This window comes from Palaemon carinicauda, chromosome 10 (assembly GCF_036898095.1).
Source record: "Palaemon carinicauda isolate YSFRI2023 chromosome 10, ASM3689809v2, whole genome shotgun sequence".
Taxonomy (NCBI): domain Eukaryota; kingdom Metazoa; phylum Arthropoda; class Malacostraca; order Decapoda; family Palaemonidae; genus Palaemon; species Palaemon carinicauda.
The window spans coordinates 161,429,440-161,439,439 of record NC_090734.1 but is presented as its reverse complement, the minus strand read 5'-3'; the positions used below and the strand labels follow the sequence as shown (position 1 = coordinate 161,439,439).

General features: G+C 34.1%; 1 protein-coding gene across 12 annotated transcripts in view; it reads right to left on the bottom strand.

Moving 5' to 3' along the window:
* LOC137648932 (SH3 domain-containing kinase-binding protein 1-like) overlaps positions 1-10,000 on the bottom strand; it is a 245,358-nt gene that overhangs the window by 55,038 nt on the left and 180,320 nt on the right. Inside the window, exon 1 of one of the 12 annotated variants that reach the window (XM_068382129.1) lies at positions 1-183. This exon is cut by the window's left edge and continues 274 nt beyond it. The exons of the other annotated variants lie outside the window; for them this stretch is intronic. The gene's annotated coding sequence lies outside the window, so the exon portion shown is untranslated. Of the gene's footprint in view, positions 184-10,000 lie in introns of those variants that run through there. 12 annotated transcript variants of the gene reach the window in all.

Here is a 10,000-nt window from a genome sequence, read left to right as displayed (position 1 = left end):
GTTTCTCGAAGCCACAAAAATATCACGTTGCGCGTCTGATTGCGTCACTCGTTGGAACGCCCTGGGTCCAGACTTCCAGGTCCTGGAATGCAGAGCACAGTACTGCGATCCAGTAATTATAATTTAATTAGCAACCGATCACTTTACGCACGACTAAGGGCGCCACTCGTCTGCCTCTAGAATAACTAGAAGAAAAATCTTGCTGTGACTCATTTCTAGGCCAATCGCTAGTACAGGTGTTCTGTACACAGGTGTTGCGTGGCTGGTGTCCGAAATACAATCTATACACACACACACGCACACACACACAGACACGGGAAACTGGAAAGCGAGGCCACATAGTTTGTTCTAAACTGTAGAATTTATTACAATAAATTGGAAGAAACATCATTTAGTATTTTAGACAAAGTCATCGGAAAGATTAAAAATTTTGTTTTAAAGGATTCGCAGTATAGATTTAGGATTATTTCTCTCTAATAATGATAATAATAACATTAATAAGAACTATTGTTGTTAAAAGCTGAAACTAGAAAGGCATAAGTACAAAACGTGTATTAATTTCAATGTTACACTCTCTTGTCTTTTCAAACTGCTCACGAAAACAAAACCGTTAAAATCTCTAGACCTATGCTTCAATATACTCGAAACTTCAATGACAATTTAGTGACATAAATCAAGTAAACTTGACTTAAAACACTAAATAAAAGTTCATACTACGTCAGGTTAAGTTAAAGAAGGCATTTAGGGGGTAAATGAAATCAGGTTAAGTTTTGAACACGAGAAACAGAGTTAACTTAGCTGTGACTTCAAACTTAAATTATAATTTTTCTTTTCTTTAATCTATTTTTAGATTAAACCACCATTAACTGGCTGAAATATTAATTAATAATGATATATGTCAGGCATATGTATATATTTTACCTTAAAACTATACTCTGATAGCTTTTTTTAGTACAACCTTTTTATAATTCTAATATTAAGACGTTTGCTCTAAAAGGATGTGATTTAAGAGTAAATTTGTATAATAATAATAATAATAAAAAAACATCATAAAAAGTCACTGCCACATTCAAATATGAAATACAGATTCTTGTTTTCAAAATCTCAAGGTTTAAAGGTCCTAATAATGAGCAGTAGTAACAAGAAACAGGTCAGAGTCTAGTGACCTAACATACAATGACTCAAATCCCATGGAGGGACCTAGAGGAATAAGACAATGGTTATCCCCAATAAACCACGAATTTAAAAGTAGCTCGTTCAGTACTTCACTTTAACGAGTCTAACGATTATTCTACTCGACTTAAATAATTTTTAATCATATTTAGATAAGATAAATTATAATCTATGACTCAGAAATCCATATTGTATAATTTTTACATTTAAGTCTAATATCGCTGTATTGTGAACAAGTTAAAAAAGCAATCAAAGATTATAGCTTACCGTCCAAAGTCTACGGGCCAAGCACTCCCCTTTTCATGTGCTGACCGCTATCTTTAATCATTCATTACTTCTTATATATAATCTATTTCCTTTCCTCCCTGGGATGTTTTCCCCCTATTAAACCCCTAGGCATTGTATAATCCTGATTTTGCAACTATTAATAATAATAATAATGATAATAATAATAATAATAATAATAATAATAATAATAATAATAATAATAAGAGGTTCACAGGGTCCTCTCTATTCATAATGACATTATCATCATCATCATCACCATTCTTTCATACATAGACTCTCACAGTATTAATGCAAAGGTCAAGATGGTGATATGAGAGAGAGAGAGAGAGAGAGAGAGAGAGAGAGAGAGAGAGAGAGAATGTGTTGCAAGAATTTTGGAAGTCTCCATTTGCTTTTGGTAGAGAGAATTAGTTTAACTTAAGCGTTTAGAGAGTTTTCATGATCTTGTCTTAACTTATTCTTGAATCAGAGAGAGAGAGAGAGAGAGAGAGAGAGAGAGAGAGAGAGAAAAAAAATGCTTTTAATCAAAACAATTTTATATCAAGTTTTTTCTTCCGCGATGAACTCGCTGACTTAGGTGCTCATGTACCCGATTGCAACTGGCGGTCACTCAACGAATTCGTTCTTCCACTGATAAGAAGAGAAGAATGGCGAAATGGTGATGATTGGGAAGAGGGAAGTGACAATAACGAACTGGGAAAAGAATGTAAGAATTAGAACAGCCACTCGGTAGAGCGCATACCTTCGCCAATGCTACATCACTGGATAGGTAATTAAATTATACACATTTTTGCACTATAGTCAATTTCTTTTTTAAGCGAGGCAGACTTGCACCGACTCGCAGCAGTGACCTTTTAGCTCAGAAAAGTTTCCTGATCGCTGATTGGTTGGATAAGATAATTCTAACCAATCAGCGATCAGGAAACTTTTCAGAGCTAAAAGGGCACCGCTGCGAGTCGGTGCAAATCTGCCTCGCTAAAAAAAATTGACTATAGTTTCATACAAATCGGATAAAAATTATCCACGATATAAGAAACAGAAGTTTTTTTCACCTTTTCGTGACCTTGACCTTTGACCCAATCACTCCCAAAATCTAATCAAATTTTCCTTGGATCATGGTCAATCCTCCCACCAAATTTCATGAGATTCGGTCAAATAGTTTTTGAGTTATGCGAACCAATAACAAGCAATGAAACAAATAAACAAATAAATACACGCCTATTAAAATATAACCTGGCGAAGGTAATAAAGGATTTTTTTTTCACCGAATAAAAATGACATTTCGCTGCCAAAATTTTCTACTAATATGACTGATTTCTATGCAAATTCACCCCAGTTGAATTGTAAATAACCAGGGCTTGGACTTCGAATAAAAACAGTAATAGTAATAATTACAAATTATTCATATTGTTATTATAATGTATCAAAATGTGAGGAGTCACATTTCCAACAATTCAAGATAATTAAAAAGGGTGAGGAGTAATTAACCTATCATTTGGGAATAATACGTTCCCCAAAAAATGTGTTTCGAGGCCTCTACGACACAAAAATAAACCTACAGAGTTATATAAACACATGTCATACACCTTCCAGTACTCAGTAATTCTTCCGAGATGAAGACTGTGTCAGAGATAGACTAAGAGTTCGTGATAGAGATAGACAGACGAGTCAGTTGACCTATTAAGTAATTCTTTTATGACAAAATCCCTGGAGCGATATATGAAGCCTACTGACTTGTTGAGCTTCCTCACGTTATGGGTGGAGTTGCCTCTCTTTAACTCTTCCATTCTACCAAACTTATAAAAGAAATGTAGACAGAGGCGCCCTAAATTATTCACAGCGTGCCTGGATGTTTTCAAGAATTTAGATTGGGAAAATGTAGGAATTATATAATGGGGAATACCTAAACTGTTTGCAGATGACATAGTTGTGTTTAATGAATCATGGGAGGAATTACAAAAGATGATAGATTTGCATTAGAAAGCAGAAACGTAGGACTGAAAATGAATATGAGTAAAACTAAGATAATGTTAAAAGAAAATGCAGAGGGACAACAGGGAATACTTCAACAACTTATGATTTGCAGATGACATAGTTGTGTTTAATGAATCATGGGAGGAATTACAAAATATGGTAGAAGATTTGAATATAGAAAGCAGATATGTAGGACTGGAAATGAATATGAGTTAATCTAAGATAATGTTAAAAGAAAACGCAGAGGGACAACAAATACGACATGGACGAAACTCTTAGAGATTGTTTATGAATATACCTATTTAGGACAGACAGTAAGTACTTCACCAGGACACAAGAGTGAAATTAAAAGAAGGATAAGCATGAGATGGAGAGCATTCGGTAAACATAATGAGATTATGAAAATTAAAATGCTGCTTTCTCTAAAAAGAAGTGTTTAATAAGATGGCCGTACCAGCATTAACTTATGCATCAGAAATTTGGACCCTTAGGGCTTAGAGCATAAGCTAGTTGCAACTCAAATGGCTATTTAAAGAATAATAATGGGAATAACACTAAGAGACAGGAAAAGAGCAACATGGATACGAGAGCAAACTAAAGTAGAAGATATTCTAACAACATGTAAGAAAAAGAAATGGTCATGGGCAGGACATATAATGAGAATGGCAGACAATAGATGAACATTAAGAATAACAGAATGGGTTCCAAAGAGATTATAAAAGAAGCAGGGGAAGGAAGCGAAGACGATGCATTGATGAACTAAGAAACTTTGCACGTGTGGTTTAGCGCGTAAAGACCATAAACAGACGCAAGTGGAAGGACTTGTCTGATGTCTTCCTTCTGTAGTTCTGTAGTGGAATGGTAACGGCTGATGATATATAGATATTATATATATATTCATATATACCTATATCTATATAAATATATATATATACATATATATAATATATAATATATATATATATATATATATATGCACACAATATATATACATATATATAATATATAATATATATATAAATATATAATAAATATATATATAATATATAGTATATAGATATAAATATATAAATAAATATATATACATATATATGTATATATATAATATATATAATATAACATATATATATAATATATATATATAAAATATATAATATATATATACATATATATAAATATATATATATATACAGTACATATATATATATATATATATATATGAGAGAGAGAGAGAGAGAGAGAGAGAGAAGGCTTAAATGCGCATTGACCCTAAAGAGAGAGAGAAAGAGAGAGAGAGAAAAAAAGGGGTCTGACCATAGACTGAGTAAGTGGATGAACGGTGCCAATCATGAGTGACATCCGGACACCGCTGGATGACCTGGTCTCTCACCGCCGCCGCCCGCCGCTATATCCTCATCCATCTCTGTCTCTCTCTCGACCACTTGTGATCTCAGCAGGTCATCTCCCGCTATCATCCCAGCATCCCTTCATTGTCACCTTCGCGCGAAGGCCACCATACAAAGTTCTGACTCCAGGCATAGTTTGACTCTAGATTTAGTTTGAATCCTGACATAGTTTGAATCTAGACAAAGTTTTACTGGAGACATAATTTGAATCCAGACAAAGTTTTATTGGAGACATAGTTTGAATTCAGACACAGTTTGAATCTAGACAAAGTTTTACTGGAGACATAGTTTGAATCCAGACACAGTTTGAATCTAGACAAAGTTTTACTGGAGACATAGTTTGAATCCAGACAAAGTTTTATTCCACACAAAGTTTGACTTCAGACAAAGTCAGATAAAGTTTTATTGCGAAGTTTGAATCCAGACAAAGTCAGATAAAGTTTTCTTGCGAAGTTTGATTCCAGACAAGGTCACAAAGTTTTATTGCAAAGTTTGACTCCGGACATAGTTTGACTCCAGACAAAGTCAGATAAAGTTTTATTGGGAAGTTTGACTCCGGACAAAGTTTGACTCCAGACAAAGTCAGATAAAGTTTTATTGGGAAGTTTGACTCCGGACAAAGTTTGACTCCAGACAAAGTCAGACAAAGTTTTATTGCGAAGTTTGACTGCAGACAAGGTTTGACTTTAGACAAAATTTGACTCCAGGCAAAGTCAGATAAAGTTTTATTGCGAAGTTTGACTCCGTACATAGTTTGACTCCAGACATAGTTTGACTCTAGACAAAGTTTTACTGGAGACATAGTTTGAATCCAGACATAGTTTGACTCCAGACAAAGTCTTGCTGGAGACATAGTTTGAATCCAGACATAGTTTGACTCCGGACTAAGTTTGACTCCAGATTAAGTTTGACTCCAGACTAAGTTTGACTCAAGACAAAGTTTGACTTTAGACAAAATTTGACTCCAGGCAAAGTCAGATAAAGTTTTATTGCGAAGTTTGACTCCGTACATAGTTTGACTCCAGAAATAGTTTGACTCTAGACAAAGTCTTACTGGAGACATAGTTTGACTCCAGACAAAGTTTGACTCCAGACAAAGTCTTACTGGAGACATAGTTTGAATCTAGACATAGTTTGACTCCGGACATAGTTTGACTCCAAACTAAGTTTGACTCCACACTAAGTTTGACTCCACACTAAGTTTGACTCCACACTAAGTTTGACTCCAGACTAAGTTTGACTCCACACTAAGTTTGACTCCACATTAAGTTTGACTCGAACTCCAGTCTAATAAATCCCCAAGAGCGAAAGTTTCCCAATAAACTACCGCACTAAAATCATTTCAGGAAAAGGAAATTGTATAGTTCCTAGCATTATATATACCTATCAATCAAATGGATATAATTTTCGTATCTGCATATAAAACTAATTATCTTGACACTCTCCTCCGTTATACGACCTGACATTTCAGGGTTACATAAAAGATTTGAGTTCCTTCCTTCATCTCCTTCTCTCTCTTCCGAGACCCAATGCATCACGAGTCAACAAATTCACTGCAATGCCACCAAGACATATTCCAAAGTAGCATTTTAAGCAAAACAGTAAATAATTGCATTTTATATGGCATGATTCTATTTTTACTGGCATCATGTGAAACAGAATATACATTTATCATTTATTGTATATATATATATATATATATATAAATTATGTGCATATATATTATATATGCAGTAATTACACACACATGCTTCTATATATATATATATATATATATAAACACAATCTCTTATCACATCCATATATTAAATACTGAATCGTGGATTATCCAATGAAAATAAGACTTATAATATCAAACGCTTCACAGAGGTCTCATCAATAGGACGTTAAACCCCTTGACAAATTCAGTGACATTCAAATTAATCTCTCTCTCTCTCTCTCTCTCTCTCTCTCTCTCATGGATGCTAGGATCCTTTTCAGTCTCTTCTTCCTACATACAGATCTGAAGGATTCCATATTCATTAACCTATCCTCTCCTATTCTTTACACATGACCAGACCATCTACACTCCTAGGCTAGCCATTACATCACTTATACTTTCTCAACATTTGACGGATTCCGTATTCATTAACCTATCCTCTCCTATTCTTTACACATGACCGGACCATCTACACTCCTACGCTAGCCCTTACATCATTTATACTTTCTCAACATTTTTATTCTCACGTTAAGTATACTAACGTTAAAAATAATCCTAATTATTCATACTTCCTTTAATTCAATTTAGCATCCACGCCCTGCCTCCCAAGAGGAAATGTCTCAAAGATATATGTTCCTCTCAAACAGAGGAAAGATTATTGCCTATCTTATCTCTAGGTAAGCTTCTCCTTATCAAAGACAGAAACCTTAATACACTCACTATGCTTTAAACTCTACAATATAGAATATATATTCCTCGAAGCCACCTCTAAAAAGGAAATATTTCTGATAACTCCCTCGACAATCAGATCACTTCAACTATACAATTGCGAATCAATTGAGAACTAAATCGTAAACTTTCTCCGTCCGAACATCAACAAAACCACATATGGGAATAAGTACGAGATCTGGCGTCTCAAAACCTCAAGGTATGAAGAGAAGAAGAAGAAGAAGAAGAAGAAGAAGAAGAAGAAGAAGAAGAAGAAGAAGAAGAAGAAAAAGACGAAGAAGAAGAAGAAAGCAAAACAAACTACCTGTGTTTATAGGGTTGTACTGTAACAAGAAGAAGAAGAAGAAGAAGAAAGCAAAACAAACTACCTGTGTTTATAAGGTTGTACTATAACAAGACGAAGAAGAAGAAGAAAGCAAAACAAACTACCTGTGTTTACAGGGTTGTACTGTAACAAGAAGACGACGACGAAGAAGAAAGCAAAACAAACTACCTGTGTTTATAGGGTTGTACTGTAACAAGAAGAAGCATAAGAAGAAGAAGAAGAAGAAGAAGAAGAAGAAGAAGAAAGCAAAACAAACTACCTGTGTTTATAAGGTTGTACTATAACAAGACGAAGAAGAAGAAGAAGACAAAGAAGAAGAAAAAAGCAAAACAAACTAACTGTGTTTACAGGGTTGTACTGTAACAAGAAGACGACGACGAAGAAAGCAAAACAAACTACCTGTGTTTATAGGGTTGTACTGTGACAATTTCCACCCCGTCATTATCCGCCAGGGAAGGCTTTCATACGTGCGGCACGTACTTCCTGGTACGTCAAATGGTCTCAAATACAGCGGTACGTTACTGATTATAGGAAGGGAGTTAACAGGAGGAGGAGAGTCCTGTTGACTGGTTACAGTAAGTGTTGTCAAAACGAGTCCATGGGTGCGCACATTATTATTATTATATTTTACAGAGGCACGTTCTTAAGATTGAGGTCTTGTAAGAATTGTACGGATGACGAATAGAAACATCTGCACATACGCGTCATAAATATACATACGTGCATACATAAATAAATATACACATATGTATATATATATATATATATATATGAGCTAAGCACAGTCAGGTTGTTACTGTGTGGAATAAGTGAATGTCAACAGATTTGTCTTCTTTGTTAAAGGAAAGACGGTTACGATGTGGCTTGGGTGCCACTTTGAGAATGTCGTTATCGGCGTGGCTTTGGGCACTCAAAAATGTTCGTTAAAAGTTAGCGTCCCCAAAATCTCTCTCTATTGGTTCTCATAAGACTTTCGGGTCAAAACAGCCAATCATCGATCAGGGTATAGAAAGGCCAAGGTGGGTGCTTGAACTGCCCCATAGTTTTGTCAGTTAGAGTTGGAAGGCTTGAGTGTGTAGACTTAGTTCGGGTCACGGGTGCCAGCAATGAGTGCCAACAAGTACCATTTCTCTGAGGACTTTTTCTTAGTAAAGTAACGTAATGATAAACTAAAGGGCGCCCTTGTAGCTTAAATGGAATATAGCAGCTGTGGAAAATTAACAAACTGAATCTCATTTGTGCATGACCCTCTCTCATAATTGTGTTAACCATAGAATGGATTGTCTCTATCTTTGTTTCCCCAGATGTGAAGTGTGAACCCCCCTTAATACGACCTAAATCGGGTCATATATATATATATATATATATTACAGTACATATATATACAGTGTATATATATATATATATATACAGTACATATATATACAGTGTATATATATATATGTGTGTGTATATATTATCATCATTATCTCCACCGCCTACAGCCATTGACGCAAAGGACCTCGGTTAGATTTCGCCAATTGTCTCGATCTTGAATTTTAAATTCAATACTTCTCCATTCATAATCTCCTATTTCACGTTTCATTGTCCTCAGCCATGTAAGCCTGGGTCTTCCAACTTATATATATATATATATATATATGATCCATCTTAATTAGATAAGATTGCCCTAATCATATAAAAGTGATTGGAAGGCTTTTGTGATAATAGACTGATTATTATCTATAAATATGACTATCTATAAACATCAAAAACACAAGTTTACAAATAATGTTAAAATACACTTGGATGATGACCTTGAAGAGGCTGTTAATCAAATTAGAATCCACATTATAAAGGTGCATTTTCGAATAGGTGAAATTCATCACAGATATTAATTTTTTTCTTTTAAATCATTAGAATTAGATTTGAAATTAATGTGATGATAATATATAACAATCATTGTGATTTATTGTATTGTAAAATATGAAAAACATTTAGGCTATGAAAATTAGGTCTGATTGTTATTTGATGCTAAAATATATCAATTACTATCATTGTAGAATAAGCACAAAAATTAGGCTATGACAGTTAATTTGATTGTCATCTGATGGTAATATATAACAATTATTCAAATACATTGTAAAATATGAACAAAAAATAAGTTTGATTGACATTTAATGATAAAATATAAATGAATGACGAATTCAATGTAAAATTTGATTGACATTTAATGATAAAATATAAATGAATGACCAATTCAATGTAAAATATGAAAAAAAAGTTTCCAACATGATATATCACATAAAATCAAGTTTGATTTTGATTAAAAAAAAAAAAAAAAAAAAACGAAAGTCTACCTATTCAAGCGAGCTAATTTCCTGGCTAGTACTGTGGTATAGAGTTTGCCAAGCATTCGCAAGGCAG